The sequence below is a fragment of the Cygnus olor genome, chromosome 13, assembly GCF_009769625.2.
Source record: "Cygnus olor isolate bCygOlo1 chromosome 13, bCygOlo1.pri.v2, whole genome shotgun sequence".
In the NCBI taxonomy this organism is placed as follows: domain Eukaryota; kingdom Metazoa; phylum Chordata; class Aves; order Anseriformes; family Anatidae; genus Cygnus; species Cygnus olor.
In genome coordinates, this window is record NC_049181.1 from 9,247,669 (window position 1) to 9,265,927 (window position 18,259).

Here is an 18,259-nt window from a genome sequence, read left to right on the forward strand (position 1 = left end):
TGACAGCTCTGTCCTTGCTCCTTCAGGGCTTGATAGGAGCAATGCCTGATCTGAGGAGGGAAAAGAAAAACCTCCTCCCCTTGCCTCTGGCAAGAGTGTTGCTGGGAGAGAAAAGCAGCACCTGCAGGTTTGTAGGTGTCAGACCCACGCTGCAGAGGCAGACAACTAAAAGCCACCAGCCCATGGAGCTTTAAACCTCTACTTATTCTCTTTTCCAGGTAGGAGTAACGCACCCCATGGGGCTGCTAACTGCCACTGTTCCCTTTGCCGAGGAGGGAAAGGGCATCGCCACCCGCTGTCCTCAGCCAACACAGATGCTCAGTGGCTCCAGGGTGAGGAGAAGTCAAAGTTGCGCTCAGCGGGTGTGCATGAAACACACCCACCCTCCACGTTTGTAGACGATCAGCGGCAGCCAGTTTTTCTGCAGCTTTAAAAGCACTCAGCTCTCTAAATATCTCCAAACCCAGCCTCGTTGGTGCAACCTGCAATTACACGCAAACCCAAAATAGTGCTTCGGCAGCGCCAGCACCACTCCTCGCCATGGCACGCCCCAGCACAGCTCCCCGCCGCTCCCAGCCTGCTTCCTCCAGCGTGGCTGGGCAAACGCGGCTGCCTGTGCTCTTCCAAAATAGGAGTTTTACGGTCAGCCCAGTGCACCAGCGTATTTTCCTCTTCCTCCCTAAGAAAGCCTTTTAGGGAAGCACAGGATATGCCTGAGGTGCTCAGAGGTTGCTCTGATCAGGTGACAAGGCATCCGCTCTCCTGCACGAAGCGGAAGGCACCCATGCCCCAGCAAGGGGCACACACGGGACGAGGAGCCCTTCCCTCACCACTGCCAGCAACCCAGGAGCATACATCTCATTGCAGAGGAACCTGACCACAAAAAAAAAAAATCAACCATTCTCTCATTAAAATATGTGGCTGGAGCAAGAGGATTCATTAAGGTGAAGACCTTCCGCCCCTTCTGCCCCGGTTGGTTTGCCGGCACTACTTGTGTCCAGAAGGGATGCAGAGAGGCATGAATTGTGCCAGGACCACAGACCGAAACCCACACACAGGAAGGAGGACAGCGGTGCTGTCAGGGTCAACAGCAAAGGACGTCACCAGCAGCAAGAATGCCCTTCAATTGCAGGGAGGTGCTGACACACCGGGGACAGGATCCCTCCAGCGCATCGTTGCGCAAGGACGCATCTCCTCCCCGGTTCCAGTTGCCAAGTTTCGCTGGGAGGCCACTAACACGCATTTGCCCTCCAGAGGTTACTCAGACAGAGCTGCAGGAGCAGCCACTGCCTGCCAGGTGATGAGGCAATGGAGAGAGTAGCCCAGGAGTCACCTCTCCCCTCTCTCCTCCTCTCCCCTCACCCCCTGCCCTGGTAATGCTCTGGGGAAGGAAGGAATGGTACCACGTGGTGGCCTTCGGCTACAGCAGGGTAGGTGACCCCACAGCTCTCCCCAGCAAGCACCACCACCTGCTCCTGGACACCAGGCTCTCCAGCCCCCTCCAGAAGAACCCTTTTCTAGCCCTAGCTAGCAATGCCAAGAGATGCGATGATAATACTGGAAGCTATACAAGAACCGCCAACCACTTCTGGGGAAGCGTTTTGAATGAGGGCACCTCCACCTCCTGCTTCAAAAAGCAGTTTGCTGGGCTCCACTCTGCCATCCAGCCAGGTAGTGTAAGACATGGTGCACCCCCCTTCCTAGCACCTCTATGTTACACCAGTCCAGCAGAGCATTAACACCCACTGACGGCCCCTTCTGCACTGCCACGGCCCCCAATCGCACCCACCCAGCGATGCTGCACCCGCTGCCCCTGCTCGCGCCACCCTGCAGGCCTCCAGGAGCAGCAAACACAGCTCAGCCTCCTGCCCCAGCCTGGCCCTCGCCTGCTCTGGTGCCGTACGGGAGTAGTGTGAGCTGGGGAAACAGGAGGACAAGTAACAAGTGACAGGAAAGGCCAGGATTATTCAAGAGAAACTTTTCAGCCTCGGTCACCTGCCCTGCAGCAGTACACTCACACATCTTGCATTCTTTGTCTTTTTTACCACTGAACAGCTGCTCAGCATACCAAGCATTTTCAAGAGCATCCCCCTCCTTCGAAAGAGAGGGAGGAGAAAGAGCAAAAATAGTAACTAGTTGGAAGAGGAGCCACGTAACCTATGTAGTTTATTCTATCAAACAGAAAACACCACCCTTTGCAAGTCAGGGGGCTTTAGAGAGCAAAGTTGATGGTCAGCCACCTTGTCATTTGGACTGGGATCAGTGACCATTTACTAAGCACCAGACTGTCCCCTCCCACAGTTCTGTCCACTCTCTTTAAAGACAAAGATTTTAATGAAGTTATGCACAAATGGACAGAAGCACTCTCTCCTGTGCTTTTTAAACACAAACAGGTTTTATGCACTTCTTGCCTTCACCTTCAGACGCTGACCAACTGCAAAGTACATTCCATCAAGCAAACATCTGTAGAAGGATTTGACAACCAAGGAGCAAGTATTTGACCTTAACTCTTCGATTTATTAGTCTCTTTAAAGAAAGAAAAATCTGTCTTTGCGAAATTTCCCCCTTAAAAGCTTTCTGAGCTACTCTTTCAACAAGCCTGTCACCAGGAAGAAAGCAAGACATTAGTCAGGCTCATGCTTATTTAATAAAAACCTGCATATGCAGTAGGGTCTGAAAGTGTGTCTTTATTTTTAAAATGCTCGCAAACTAGAGTGTGATTTTACAGTGTAAAGCAAATCTGAGGACTTGCCCAATCTACCCTGTGCTCCAGCAGAGCTCAGCACACTAATTAACTAACTAGTTCTTCACAGCTTAGAGCAGGGGGGGCATGCAATCACCAGAGAAGTCAGCAAGTATGCCCAGAACACTGTGGAAAGGATATCTCATGTCTTACTATTTCATAAGGAAATCAGAGGCTCCACTGATGTCAGCTTCAGGAAATGAGCCACAAGCAGATGATGCCGGAAGCAGGCTTTATTTAGTACTGAGTCACCCACTTTATTAAATTCTAAAGACAGAGGTGGGTGTGGAGAGGGGATACATGGAGGGAGAAAAAAAAGAATGAGTTATTCCCTTGAGATCATGGGCAACAGGGAGTACAGGGTTTTGTTTTGTTTGTAAAACGAGAGACTACAGATGAGCTGGGAACACTTTCTGCACTGTCACTGCAAAAAGTTTCTCCTATCTGGTGTGTTTCACAGGCAGAAGCTAACACCCACTGAATTGCAGGGGTGGGTGGTACCGTCAGTCCCACAGGCCTGAGCAGGGGCACCTTCCCATCCCTTTCTGCAACACCTTCTTTGAGCCAGAGCAGAGGCAAGAGAAAGGAACCTGGAGCAGAGAATCTTTTTAAGCCAGTTTTACACCTCCACCTGACCCACCACAAAGCGCGCCTTGCACCTGTCATGGGTCGTAATAAATTGGCTCCAATGAAAAATTTTTTTTTCTTCGGGTGATTACAATGGCATGAGATGAAGGCTGATGAGGACTGAAGCATGCAGAGAGGAGGAGACCTGGACACCGCAGAACTACAACAGACAAGCAGGGCAGGCATCTGTGCGTGCTGCCATCCACAGGCCACCACGCCCACCCCCTCCTCAGTCCCAGCTCGCTGTGGGGTCAGCACATGGAGGGATGGGACGAGCAGAGAGGGACCAGCCCCGCACTGCGCCCCAGCTGCACCAGCTCAGCCACACCACGGACCAAGCCGCTGCAGAAAGGAAAAGGACAGGGAGGCAAGTGGTCTGCCAGGAGGGTCCTGCAGGCACAAACATCTCTCAGTTGAAATGCCGGGGCTGCCCATCCTTTATGTGGCTCAGGCATTCCTCTGCTCACCTAAAGAGGGTCCAGAAGAATATCCACATTAAGTCACTATTCAAGAAAACAATGTTTTACACTGGAATCACACTGTTACAGAACACACACAACTGCCCAAACAGAGGGTTTCTAAACAGAAGAGCTGTTCTGATCCCTTTTCTGACAACGCCCAATTTAGTCACATTTACAATTGAGACATACGAAGTGTCCACATGAAGTTTATTCCATGAGGATATAATCCAAGTCACTTCGCAAAATCTGCAGTGTAATAGAAGTGTAGCTCTTTATACTGGGGTCTTCTGATATGCAGAAGAAAAAGGAACTTTTAAAAAAAATACAAAGGAAAAGTTTTTTCTGCAGATGGAACCACAATATAAACTACAGGAGTACAGATTTGTTCACAAGAAGTTAACGCAAGTCTGACATAAGCCTTGCTACCTCCCATCAGTAATGAACATTCCACAGTCTGAGTGGCAGCAGCGTCTCTGTAAACTTTCCAGCTACTCAGACCAGGCTTTTCCAAAGACAGTACCCACTTATCTAACACTCATTTTGATTTGAGAAGCCTACAGCAAACGAGCCATCTCTAATGCCAAGCAGAACCAGCAACTTGTCTACAGAAGCAGCTCATTAGGCTACTAAGCAGAAAGTAAATTGGTATAATCTTCAAAATAAGATTACAACAGCAAAAAGGATGTGGCTCTCAAAACAAATCTGTGGACTGTAGCAAGCCTGGCAATTACGCAGAACCAGAGGTCAGGAACTGCGTAACATCTTCCACCTATACGTGAGATGAGGTTACACCACTTTGGTCACAGCCTGCTCAGACCAGTAAGCAGAATTTTGGTCAGCTGTTGACCACTGTCCAGACCAGTCTGCTGCAGAATGATCCTGGCTAGCAGTGGGGCTGTGGGAGACAGCCACTGGGTGGCTCTTCAGTCCCACACAACTCATCTGCGGGTCACCTACCACCATTAAAAAGGTTTCACCACTGGTGAGTCAGGGCAACGGTGGTGCAGTCACAGATCAGTCTGGGAAGCAGTCACACGCCCAGCCCAGCCCACCAGGGCCTTCAAGGAGACACTGGTATCTCACCCAGGCATCCTGCCAGATGCTGGAGGTAGCCAAGAGCCATGAGACTTGAAGATTTTGGCACATGGCTCATTCTGTTGTGCAAGTGGGCCTATGAATTCAGCTGCGCTGGACAAGTCCAGAATCTCATCTCAAGGGACCTTGAAGCTTTTCCTGGTATTTAGCTTGAGGCTAGATTTGTTGGCTTCCCCTAGAACCGTTCCTTTTATCTCAGAACCCACAGAAAATTTTCTGTAGGTTGGATCTGCTGGACAGGCCAACTCCAGCAGCTCCTACAGCCATTGCACTCTGTTCAGACATATAAAAAGATGAGTGTGCTAGATTGCCGCTCACACATACAGTGCAAGTTGTCACTCAGCCTTCAGGTCCCTAGACTGCTATCTTCACCATACAGCTCATTATGCTGTTAATTAGTAAGCTGCCTCATGTTTTCCAGCCCACAAAAAAAAGCTACTGGTAGCAGGCTGACCTCTGTCCTGTGAAGCCATTCGTTGCTTTGACCGCAGGTTTCTTATACTCTGAAGTCTACTACTACTACTGCTGCTGCGTTTAATATTTTATGAATTACACTGGAAAAAACCCTCATCTTTCCAAGTTAAAAAAAACCTACAGATCTTCCACAAAGCCAAGTCTAAGCAAGGCATGCTATTTGACAGAAGGCACGAAGCAACTGTGCAGCTCAGGCAGGACACGTGAGCAGTAACACCACAAGGTACAGCACAGATTAGACCAAAGAGATCCAAATGCTAATCCAGAATATTATCCGCGAGAGCGACCGACACGTGAAACAGCAATGCACAACTAAGTGCCAAGTTGTTTTCAACCCAACGCACAAAGCCTTAGCGCTAACATCAATTATTGACCAGTGCCAGTCATAAAGACTCTTACATAACGGGGGTTTCAAGGCCATTAGTACAGGGTTGAATCTCACTCCATTTCATGGCTTTCCAAGAACTTTTTATATAGACTTTCAGAAGAGCAAAGAGACCAAAACTATCCTATATAACCCATAAGAAGGTTATATATCCCTTGGGGGAGGGAGGCAAAAAATGCTGTACCACTAGCGACGGCTCTAAACAGGGGCAAAGTAGGCTGGGTGCTGCTGTAAGCACCTGCCCCAGAAAGCTACATAACTCCCAAGAGCTTCTTAGCCGGGCACAGGCAATGTAAGTTTTTCAGTTTTTCAACAAGTAGTCTGACTACGCTGCCTTTGCTAGAGCATTTGGTTCTTATTAAACAGTGGCAAGAGACCAGCTGGAAATTAGATCAACAAGAATGTTACAAAGGGGTAGGCAGCAGCAGGGCAGAGGCAGGATTGCACTGGAACCTCCCATCCACGTCCCTGAAGAAAGTTTAGTCCCAGTCTTGGCCAAACAGAGCAGAAAGGAACAGGCTAAAGTTTAGGTCAGACAGACATTCGGGACACTTACACAAAATACTTGCAGTTTTCAGAAGGCCCAGTTTCCCTTTTCTCCTCTGTGGAAAGGTGAGTTTTACCTAAACAAAGACTCAAGCTTGGTCATTACTTCTAGTAGCACACGAAGACTGGAATACATTTGTAGCTGTATTTCCATTTGTTCTCTACTGACCTCCTTCAAAGCATTGCTATCACAGAAAAAAAAATCTTGAAGACAGGGCAAACCTCCTCCCTTGCCTGTCTGCACCATACCAATTGTAACAGGATAACTTTATTTTAGGAAATGGGTAAGGTGTGTGTAAAGTCCTCAATCTGTTTTTGGAGGCAAAACTTTTTATGCAGAATTCAAGAAAGAGCAAGCTTAATTGCAATATGGCTTTTGAACTCACTTCCCTCGTTCCTGTGACCAGCTGGAGACAAGCGCCTTGTTCTATGTTGGGTCAAGGAAATGTTTAACTACAGGATTTATAGTGAAATATACACTATGTATATTCCACTGCAGCCACCCAGCACTTACAGCAAAAAGCAAACACTGTTTTAACTCAACGAAAACAGCAACAGACTTGAGTATCAGCCTGCTCATTAGGGTCCTGCTACAGAGGCTCTGAGGCAGGACAGCATCCAAGCCTGTCCCTGGGACGAGACTCAGCATCCTGGAATCTCAAAACCACAGCCCTGCTCCAAACCCAAACAACGCTCCACAGACCCTTCCTGGCTGATTATCAGGAAGGAACATAAGATTGCGATGGCAGCGTAAACAAGGACCCAGGATTTATGATCTTTCAGATGTTGTTTAGCCAATGACCCAGCTGAAACACTGCTTCATGAAGTATGAATGCCAATTTCAGGGATGGGTAGCTGGAATTCAAGTTTCCACTTGGTTAGTGCTGTTTCGGAAATGCTGAAAGCCTCAGTGCTCACCCAGCAGTTTCGTCTGCTGGGAGGGGCTGCCCTGAGCTCTCCCAGCAAAAGCAAGGCAGCAACTGGGACTCATTTCACCACTCTGTCAACACAAACAGCATCACTTGTGGCCAATATTCCTGCCGCTAACATACCAGTGTTACATGGGACTTCCAGCATGCAGAAGCAGGATCACACCTCACTTTGTCAACTCCTGCAACACCAACCTACAAAGGTGTTTTAAGGGCATACAGAAAAGCAGGATTGTAGCTGCAATTTTCAGATTCCATCACAATAGGCACAGGAGAACACGCAAGGGACACACAGGTAACAGTGCAACCTTGTTCCACAAACACTACACATCACCTTTCATCTAATCCAGAAGGGGTGCAAGTTTGTTATACCAGGTCTTCAACTTGCATTTTAAACATCTTGGGCATTCAACTCTGGAGAGCCCTAAATTAATCCCTAACACATTGGCAAAAATCTGTCCCACATATATAAATTTGAGTGCAGAATCACATGTATTCCTATTCTCCTTCTACCATCAAAATACTTTTCATATGTCGATCTTAAAAAACAGAGAACAAAGGAGATTTTCCTTAAGCTTTGTTTCCCGCCGCTTCAATGAGATGCTATAATTCCAGTAGGAATCCAGAGGACTTCCCTAGAGCTCTGCAATTAATTACCTTCTTCTAGCAGGACAGCCTCCCCATCATCTGGAGACAAGGCAAAAGAAGCAGTTCTGTCAAATAAAATGGGCAGGAGCCCCACAAACAGGCCCCAGGGCAAGCGAAGGATTACCTACTGCATGCCAGAGCCAAGCATACCCCAGCTGCTGCACTGGTGTCCACTGACACCTCCTGCAAAAGCACAGCATCTCCCCACACTGCAGCCTCATCCAGCACCTGGTGTTAGAAAAACTGGTACAGAGCAGCAGCACTTCTGACATCACTCTGCCTGTCTCAAAGACATCACAGATCAGACTTTCTTCTTTATGCTTTTTCTCCTGGTATTTTGCAGGTTTTCCTTGTCTTGACCTGCCTCTGCAGTGGGCAACAGCTGATGTTGCCTCATTTAAGTTCCTGTACTTATATAATTTTAAAAGCAGCTTAGCCAACATTCTTTTCAAGAAAAAAAAAAAACTCAGTTCCCTTCAGCACAAAAATGTCTAGTAAAGAAATAACTGCAGGAGTCAGTTTTTCCACTTTAAGTATTTGAGATGTGAACTAATAGCCCCTTGACTCTCAGCTAAAGTAAAAACATGCGACTAAGTTAGACAAAGGCTGAAGGCTCCATCCCTAGACTCTGGGAGGAAAAAAAAAAATCCTCCTACCGCCCTTCTTCAGTCAGTTTCATGACTGTTTACAAAGGTTTTTGTAAACGAGACAATATTTCCCATCTTGAAGGTTTTTTGTGTTTTTTTTTTTTTTTAAATACAGTCTAGCCTAGATTAGAAGAACCAGAAACAGAACAGGCCAAGGCGGAGTCCACAGAAAATTGAAGAGAAAAAAGCATTTCAGAGAGACATTTGATCACCAAGGTCACGTAAACCATTCCAGGCCCATGAAGCATGCTAGTCAGAAATAGCCGTGAAACAGGCACCACACAGGGGCTCCCTGCCCTCCTCCCATCTCTGTTCTTCCCTCATGCTCCCTGCTCATTTATTTATCCAAAACACCTGTCAGGGCTCAGGACCAAGCTGGAGGCTTTCATGGACAGGGGCTTCCAGCCCCACATACCACAGACACTGCATGCCGCTGTCTCCAGCAGGGGACAGTGAGTGGCTGGCACTATTACCGCTCTGGGAAACAACTTGCTGCCTCCTAAGCCTGGCCAACAATGGAAAACAGCATGAAACAAGGCAAGAAGTCAACGGTTGAGATTTACTAGGCAGAGAACTGATGCCCAAAGCAAGGAGACACTCGGCCCTTCCCTCTGCTGTCCCAGGGCCAACCATTCCCACCTGCCCGAGAAGCCTTGGCTTTGGGGCTTGGCTTTTCTAATAGGTGACAGAAGGCATGAGATGGGCATCACATCAGGCACTGGTCAACCTCCTGCTCTTAATGGCTGTTTCCCCACCTTTTTTTCCCTTTTCTAAGAGGAGGGAAGAGGGAGTGGGCAGTCAGGACAGCACGGGAGGCTACAGGGCAGAAGCAGTCTGTGAGCCCTTGCAATTCTCTTGAGCTGGGGCACACCTAAACTGGCAGCCTAATGCCAGAGAAGCCCCAAAACACTGCTGCTGTTCTTGCTGGGCATCAAAATGCTGGTCAACATGAACAAAGGAAGGTAAGAGGCTGTGCTTTGGGACCGGGATTGCTATCTCCCACCGAATGCACAGCCCCCAGCCAAGTGAGCAGCATAAATGCCCTTTCTCACCTAACTCCCTGCCGAGTTCATACGACCAGGTAGCACTGCACTTTGCTCTGTGAAAGCACCTCCCCATCCAGGAGACTCTTCCAGCCCCGCTCTCCTTCCAGAGAGGAGAGCCTCAGGGTCCTCCTGCCACCCATAAAACACCTTGCTACCACACTAAGATGTTTCCATCTCAGGTAATGAAGCACAATAACTTCTGCCAGAGTTTTTTTCACAACTGCCTAAGCTGAGGTAGGCATTTAAGGAAGAAAAAAAGCCCTTGACTGCTTCCTGCATCTGTGTCTCAGCAGTGCAACATCTATTCCACCTATCTAGCCAACCATCTTCACTAGAGTGGACCAGGAGCTCTTTCCAGGCCACCGGACTGCAGAGTTCATGGTCACCAGCCTACAGTTTTCAACTCTTTCAGTTTGTGCAGGAAGCATAGCTAGACCTTTACTCAATCTCTGCAATAGCCACATGGGCAGAAGACACCTGGCTGTGCACCTTCCTGACACAGGTCACCACAACACTTTCTGGTGTGCTAGCAGCAGATTTTCTGAGCCATTTTGCAGCTGAAGGGCTCCCCATGCCAGTGTCCCAGAAGCCAAGACATGAACGTGTTGTACACAGTCTTCAGCTTGCTGGAAAGAAAGGCTATTTTTAATCCAAGACCATGTCGGGTGGGGCTCAGTCTCCAACCAGGCCAAAAAGCCACTATAACCCACAAGACCAACCTCTGGCAGCCTTTGCTTGCAGGCTGATGCCTGTTCTATTTTGGGGATGGGAGGAATTTAGAATAAAAAGATATATAAATTAAAAAAACAAAGGTGGCTATGAAAAGTGAATAGAGGGAAGGGCCAGACTTATCCTGTGTATTTTAAGTCTAAAGAACAAGGCTGTAAAAGAACATAAATCAGAATTACTTTATTTTCTATTTCTGAGAGCAGTTTACAAGTCACCATTTAAAACATGGGCAGGGAACAGAAGAGTGCAGCCCCACGTTATTTTCTACAGGAGGAAGAGTGAACCTGTGGCTCCTTGCACGGCAGTGAGAGCCTTGGGAGAATGCGACAGGGAAGCAGTCTCCAGCCACCTACATACAACCAGGATCCCAAACAAGACTTTCTATTTCTGACAACAGTGCAACAGCTGTTGGGACACCAACATTTTTTCTGACATTAGGATTGCAAAAAAAAATGGCAATACAGAGTCACCAAAGTGGCCTGGGGTTTGGAAAACAATAGAATTTTTGTTTACTTAGAGTTTATGGCCAACAGGCAACCCATCAAGAGCAGAGATGTTTCATATGCTCTCAGTACCTAAATGAGAGTGAAATCACATGGACCTCCTACATAAACAGACCACTAGGTTTTACTTGTTACAGGCACCGTCCCAACAACTCCTTTAGGTAAAGGCATTCAACCCAGTTTGACACAGACATGTATTTTACCAAGTCATTCCCACCTTCCTTGCAGTACAACAAATGACAGCACCTACTACCTGGTCTCTCACTTCCCATCACAAAGTGTCCTATGTGATCAGGGAAACAGTGAATGACACACCAAACTGTTTTCAGCTTTAAAAGAAACAAACAAAATAAAGCTTACTTCAAAACATCAGAAATTAGGCCTCCCGCAGAGAGACTACACCTTATCTTCTCCTGAAGATCACAGTAGTATCCTCTCTTCACAGCTATGCAGGGACTCCCAGGAGCATCTGTGAGCTGTCAGTCTTTACAGGAACAAAAACCTACTGAAGAGGCAGGAAAAACAGCTGTAAGCATTTCAAAGGAGGAAATGAGACAAGGAGACTGGTTAGAAGCATATGGCCCATATGGATTGACATGAGCAACCGGCCGCAGTCCTAACCAGAGCTTCACATCTCAGAGAGTCATCCTGCTTCCCACATCCTCAGCTGCATGTCAAACCAGTAATTATTTTATTTCTTCCATACCATTTCCCCAATGTCAGTAATGCACGTGCCCTGTGGCGACAGTCATGGTAGTGCAGGAGCACATTCCACCTGGACACGGCAAACCAGAGGGCAGGGCTGGTGAAATTTAGAGATAAACTAACAGGAGGCAACAAGCAAAAGGGAAAGAAAGGCTTTATATAGCTCCATCTCTGCCAATAGCAACTCCTCTGAGGACACGGGCCCCCTCTCCATCTTTACACCACTCGCAAACCCAGTGACAAAACCAGCTCTGAGCAGGCCAAGCATTAACCCACAAAATACAGACCTGAACCACTTGCTGTTAGAGGAAGACACATGATAATTCTTGCAAGTGGGCCAGACAGGACTTGCTTGTCATTCTTTGCATTTTTAATCTATTGCCAAAAAAAGCCAACAGATTACAGGCTCCCAGGAGACCGGTGGATGCCCCAGCACCACGTCCCCAGTGCTGCACACCTCTCCTGTTGGCAGCACCACCGTCAACTGTGTCCTCCATGTGAAGATCTTAAATACCTCCACCACCAGTAATTCTTTGGGACCAAAGAGCATGGTATCGGCAAAGCACAGATCAGCACATCCTCTCTGCCAGCCCCACCCCCCCGCCTTTGAAGAGGAGACTTCTGTTTTCCTGCTCCATCACTTCAGCAGGAAACTAGACTAAATGCTGGCATGCGTAAGCACAACCCACCCCCAAAGCATCCCACACATACCAGCACCCCGAGAGCAGACCACTATAGAGATACCTTCATTAAACCCCTTGCCATCCAATAAGCTCAAAAGAAACAGCACATCCGGATGAACACAAACCCAAATGTGTGGAGCAGAAGACACAACAGTAGCACATTCATGGGCAGCAGTCACATGGCTGACAGTGATTACAGCCACTCACTGTCAGCTGAGCTGCCTCTGCTCAGAGCACCTCCAGGATGGTCGGTAAGCATTGCTTCTCCCAGCCACACCACCCAGAGCCCAGGTGTTTGTTACACCATCACTCAGCTGCCTTCAGACCTGAGATCACAACTCTCACCCTTTCCACCTACGCACATACCAGCAACAAGAACAGAGGCACCTCTGGGCTGGAAAGCTCTGAGCTGGAAAGGGCTTTAATGGTGCAAGCAGGGAAAGCTGATGGTGTGTTAGAGGCTGAGCAAGTCTCTGGGACTGGCAGAGGGGGGGGGACACGGGGGACAGTCTATCCACACACCCCCACACAACCAGCAGTGCTGCACACTGAACTCAGCCGTGAGCTGGTCGCAGCAAACAGCCACAGCCGCGGCTGCTTGTGCAATGCTCCAATTCCCAAAGTGTCAACAGGAACACATGTGAAAAGATGTCAGCAACAGATGCCTATCTAAGGGTTTGGGGAGCCAGGGATAGGAGAGAGAACAAGGTGATATTGTGTCATTCATTAGAGCAACCCAACAAAAATAAATTAATACATCCTTGCATCACCCTCATTGCAAAACTAAGACCAACTCTTTTTAATCTACTTGAAATGAAGAGAATGTTTTGCTCTGCACACATGTTAAGGTTATTTGATGAACTTCTTTCAAATTCAGCATTTAACTCTATCATTCACACAGACCTAGTGGTAGACATTTCTGACTTCATGTTTGGCTTTTTGACACAATTAGCAACTTTAACTGCTCAGTGAGCTCAATGTCCATATTCAATAGTACCTAGTACACAAAGTTTAGTAATTAGTTCATAAACATTAACCTATCATATTGCAGCTGTTCCCAAGATGGCAAAGAACTTCTCAGTTGTAACCAATAAGTTAAAAATTAATCTGTTATTGCAGGTTGATAGATTGTCAGTCACATGTTTAAACAGCTGGCACTGAGCAGAAAGATGAGAATCTGCCTTCCCATGCTGAATTACCGCTCTAATACACAGAGGTAAAGGTAATATGCAAAGCCCAAACGTAAGTTTCTTCTGCTGTTTATTGCTATTATGTAGCACACTGATAAACCAAGTTGCAGCCAAATAAAACAAATTTCACCAGTCCACCTGTCTGCAAACTGTAAAGCAACAATGAGGAACATGAAGCCATACTGTTCTTCATTTTCCATATGAGCTTTCTAACTCCTTTTTTGATCCAAACCATTCCCATGTCCATGCATCAGGTCAACCAACCTGCCTTGCTGCACTGCAAGTCACCATTGAAATCCATTAAACACAGCATCATAAATTGCCTCTGCTCTAGGGTGCTACCTGAGCTGGGACTGTGCTTTATGGGGCACTACTAGAGCCATACAAAATCCAGCCTGTGATGGAATAACACAAATAGGTGAGATGCTGCCTTACTGTCACTTCCTTTGCCACAGGCAAAGCCAACAGGCCTGTACCCAAAGAGGGACAAATCTCTCTACAGGATTCTGGTCTACAGCACTCGGCATTTTGAAAAGGAAAGGAGAGATGCAAGACGTTATAACTTAGAAATCTGAAAAAATTGCTGTGAAACAAAAGTATCTAGGGTGGTGTTCCCTCCCCCAAAAACACAGCCTCTTCATGTTTCTCCACCTATCAATGTCATACAAAACAGGTTACCAAGAACACAGATAGGGTGCACTTGGGCAACTGCAACAAGTGAACTACTACCATCCAACCACCAACTCAGAGGCTAAATGAGGCTGTCTTTGGTGATCAAGGTTACTTACTACTTATCACTACCATCAATTTAATAAGGAATTGGATTAAGATACTATATAGATACAGAAATACCACAGGCACTCCCTCCCCAATATCACCATCAACCACGTAAAAAAAGAAAGCATTTCTCTTCTCTCAGTGTAGTAAGCTATCCACATTAGCAAAAAATGCACCCAAATGCACTGATGCTCCACATGGAGAACTTGCAGTTTTACTACAGAAGTTTAACTATAGAAGTGTATACTTCGATCACTTGCAGTTAAGGACATTACTGTCCCTAACATCCTTTTTGAACAATGGTTAAAAGATGCAATTCTCATTCACTTCTTGAAGTCATAACAGTTGTATTTCCATTTCTCTGAAGCAAGTTAAGTTGCTGCACAGTAGCCAAGTAAACACAGGAAAGAGTTACTAGATCTCACATGAGTGGATGTGGCATCAAACCCATTTAACAAGGCTGCAATTCCTCCACTCACCATCTTAATCTCACAACAATTGAAACCCAGAGCAGAGAATTCAGTAAAGGAGCCCCAGGGGAAGGAGTTTCTCTGCATTTATCCCAAATCCAAGCATCTATCAGACAAATACCTAATGAAGTCTTCAGTCCCCAGAGCCCTCCCCACTGTGAAACTAATCTAGACAAAACTAGTAAATAGGTTTCTAGAGTTCTGGGCATTCTTTAATCTGGGGAGGTATTTGCATTCTTTATAGGAGGGAAAACTTTTGTCAGATGAGCTTTGATAAGAGAACAAAGACACTGGTTAAGCGCAGTTCTTTATATCTAGCACTGAATAACTCAATTTAATAATCATATTATGATCTCTTAACACAGACAAAGAATGAGTAATTCATCTTTCACAGAGAATTCTTTCAGAGGACCTCAGCTACAACTAAGCAACATCCTCAAATTGTTAAACTCTTGGCAAGATTAATGGGCAGCGATAAGAGCAGCGTTTCAAAAAGATATCTCTTAGCAAGTTATTCTCAAGTATATTTTTCCAAAAAGTATTCAAATGCAAACCAGCAGATCTTAAATTTAAGTTCTCCAAGGGCACACCCCACACTGAAATCCATCAAACTCCCCTGGGGCTGAAATCAGCTACAGAAGACTGCGCCCAGGGGATTCGCCTTGTGTCAGCTAATCCCCCAGAAACATTGCTCACCACTGACAAACTACCAGCAGCTCCTCTTTGAACAAGGTTTCTTTTCAAAACAGATTGAATTTCTATACATTATTATGAACAGCACTAACATATGTTGATCTCTGTAACTATTCCCTCTTTATATCCAGGTTCCATCTGTTCTCTTTAAAGTTACTCTGCGTAAGTCTCCCAGCATTAAGGAGGTTTTCTTCTCAGGTTACCAGGCTCACTTGAGGTGTCACAAGTGTTACTGGTTGAACAATGGCTCCAAGTTCTCATGCAAAAGCAATTTATCTGAGATATCTATTATCTTTTATAGTCTCTTCTACAGACTGACCAAAAACAGGAAGCCCAGCTCTAGTTTGCACACAGGCATTCCACTGGGATTGTGTAACAGCAATAACAACCTCCAGGCTGATTCAATGGCATTTGCTCAGAGCTATACTAACAGCTCTCCTGAAAAGGAAAAAAAAAAAAAAAAAAAAATGGAAAGAAGAAAAAGGGAGTCCAAGTGATGCCTTGCTCGAAGGTACAGATGTTACTACGGAGTGCACACACACACGCAGCCTCTCCCAGGGAACGATTACTATTAACTGGAGATTGGATTCCCTTCCACGTGTCTCACCACTATTTTCACTTCGATAAAAATGTAAAACTTGCTCTGGGGCACAGTCATGCCTGTGGAGCCCGTTACCTCTGCTGGCATCAGGGTTTGATGCTATTACAGCCGGTGCCAGGCTGCTCCAGCCTCCCCTATGCAGAGGAGAGCCTCCAGCTTTGCCTCCTGAGGATTTCCCCGCTGGTCCCCTTCCCAGCCTCCCAACAAGAAGCCATTGTCCGGGGGAGCACGGGGACACTTCCTCTCCCAGTCCCAATTAGAGATGTATAAAAATAAACCCACACGCGTGCCCCACCGCTCCACTTTATTTCACCCCCCCTTCGCTCAGACGGGAAGCCGGCTCCGGTTTCCTCGCCATTTCTGCCGCGCTATCCTGCGCAAGAGATCGAAGTTAAACGCCAGCTGAATCCCCCTTTTGCGTCCTGCTCTGCGGGACCCCGCGGCGGGGAGCGGGAGCGGCTCACCCCAAAACCTCGAGTTTTGGCAGAGGCCGGGCCCCGGCGGCTCCCCCCGCTCGGCACGGCCCCGGGCCCGGTCCCGCCGCGGCGGGGAGACCGCTACGGGCGGCCGGGGGCAGCGCATCCCGGCTCGGCCCGGGGGCCAAGTTTGCCGTGGGGACGAACGGGACCAGCTGCCCCTCGCCGCCGCGGCGGGGCTGGAAGGGGCGGCGGACGCGCACCGCGCTCGGGGCTCCGGCCGGGGCCGCCCCCATTGTCCCGGGAGCGCAGCGGGGCGGCGGGAGGGGAAGGGAAAGGAAGGGAAAAAGAAGGGACGAGAAGGGCCGGTGGGAGCCTCCCGCCCCGCCGCTGCTGGCAGGATGCTCCGCCCGGGCTGGCGCTCCTCCGGGGGGCGAGAGCCAGCAACTTTCCGCAAGTTGGAGCCGCGCTGGGAGAGCTGCCGAGAGCACTCACCACCGCCGCCCAGCCGAGCCGTGCCGCGCCGCTCCGCGCCGTGCTGCCCCGTGCCGAGCCGTGCCGTGCCTCAACCCCGCTGCCCGCGCTCGGCGCGCCCCGGCCCCGCCGCCCCGGCCGGATTGGGCCGTGCTGCTGCACATCACGTTGGCCCAGCGCGGCGATTAGGCGTCGGGAGAGTCACTCAGGGCGGGGAGGAGCTGCCTTGCCCTGCCCTGCCCTGCCCTGCCCTGCTCCCCTCTACACGCATCCCTCGTGTCCTGCGTGCGTGCCTGCTCCTGCCCTGTAAGCCTCCCCGCTCCGTGCAGCCACGCATCCCGCTCCCACGCACGCATTGCCCCTTTCCTGTAAGCTTTCCTCGTTCTTCCCCTGCGTGCATCTCTGCAAGCTGGCATACCTTCTGCCTACAAGCATCCCTGCCTCTTCCAGTGCGTGCACCCCTCCTCCCATGCGCGGGCTCCCCTTGCAATCTCACCTTCTCTGTCCAGAGGGAGCACCCGGCTGGTGCTGAGGATGCTGGTGCTAAGGATGCAGGTGGGCACACCGGGGGGCCAACCCAGAGACTGGCTCCCAGAAAAAGTGTGAGGGTGCGGGGGTGCCTGAATCCTTGCACCCTGAGCTCTGTGCTCCGGGGCAGGGGGCATTGCCACAGCCCTGCCCTGCCCTGCCTCCAGCTGTCCGATTTGGGATAGGTGGCCTCATATCTGTCCTAATTTCTACATCTGCTGCACAAAGATTAACACCGAAAATTGCTAGAAGGGCTCTGGAAGCCAAGGGCCTTAGCGACACTTTTGCACAGAAGTGGTGGAGAACAGAAGTTAATACAAAAGAGAATCCTTGAACTAAGAAAGGAAAAGCAAAAACCATCTCTGGGAGGAAGGAGGTGAACAGAGAGAACGAGCCAGGGGTCCAGAGGTGTATCACAGAGTTGGGCCAGAAAGCTGCATCTCAAATGAAGGACCTCATGCTTCCCAGCATGGTGTGCCACCAGCCCGACACTACCACCTCCACTGGGCTCAGCAGAAAATGTGGGTTGAGGTTTGAATGCTGCTTCGGGTTTTAGGAGAAAAGCAGATATGCTTTCAGGCACACAAGACCCTTTTCAGGTCAGAAAGGCAAATCATGTCTGTGCCCAGAGGTGAGAACAGCACAAAGTAAAAAAATCAGACATAAAATAGGAACATTAATGCAAGGTGTTAAGTCTTTTATAACACAATAGCACATCCCATTTTTTTTGTGTGTTTAACTGTTTTCCACCACTGTGAGAAAATTAAACTTGCAGAAAGGTGACAGCTACCTAACAAACTATAATTAGATCTGTCGCACACCAACATAAGATCATTCTTCCTCTTATATTAAAAATTAAATATATGTAGGACATACTTAGCTAGAACTG

General features: G+C 48.3%; 1 protein-coding gene across 10 annotated transcripts in view; it reads right to left on the reverse strand.

The window, feature by feature from the left end:
- The window catches only part of PLS3 (plastin 3), a 58,074-nt gene extending 41,214 nt beyond the window's left edge, over nucleotides 1–16,860 (reverse strand). For 2 of the 10 annotated variants that reach the window (XM_040571954.1, XM_040571934.1), the window contains exons 1-2: nucleotides 12,526–12,530; nucleotides 11,194–11,338 (exon numbers count right to left, since the gene is read on the reverse strand). The gene's annotated coding sequence lies outside the window, so the exon portion shown is untranslated. Of the gene's footprint in view, nucleotides 1–233; nucleotides 2,660–6,341; nucleotides 6,409–11,193; nucleotides 11,339–11,539; nucleotides 11,787–12,052; nucleotides 12,064–12,282; nucleotides 12,422–12,525; nucleotides 12,531–15,443; nucleotides 15,616–16,631 lie in introns of those variants that run through there. The other 8 variants (XM_040571947.1, XM_040571949.1, XM_040571937.1 and 5 more) reach the window with 8 other exon arrangements.
- Nucleotides 16,861–18,259: the final 1,399 nt, after the last annotated feature.